Source organism: Penaeus monodon, chromosome 25, assembly GCF_015228065.2.
Source record: "Penaeus monodon isolate SGIC_2016 chromosome 25, NSTDA_Pmon_1, whole genome shotgun sequence".
NCBI lineage: Eukaryota > Metazoa > Arthropoda > Malacostraca > Decapoda > Penaeidae > Penaeus > Penaeus monodon.
In genome coordinates, this window is record NC_051410.1 from 37,942,278 (window position 1) to 37,942,571 (window position 294).

Sequence of the window (294 nt, forward strand, 5' to 3'; positions counted from 1 at the left end):
TCTCTTCTATATTTGACGAGCTTCTTCATTCACACAACAGCCCCATAGCCACAGAATATGAGGCAAATTAATAATCTGTAAAGATGAGCCTACAGAGCGGCAGGGAGGATGACGGCGCATGTCACCCTGTTCTTGCGACTCAGGCTCGGCATTAGGGGCGTGATTATCTGAGTTATTAGGGCAGTTTTTGTAAAGTTTGTATTGTATTAGAATACTCTGCTGTGGTATATTTTATGACTGAATTTTTTTGCTCCTTAATATCATATGGTTGAAAGATTTTAGTAAGTAAAAGTT

General features: G+C 39.1%; 1 protein-coding gene across 1 annotated transcript in view; it reads left to right on the forward strand.

Annotated features, from left to right (window-relative positions):
• The window catches only part of LOC119589215 (mucin-12-like), a gene marked incomplete in the record, with an annotated part of 23,427 nt that overhangs the window by 594 nt on the left and 22,539 nt on the right, over positions 1-294 (forward strand).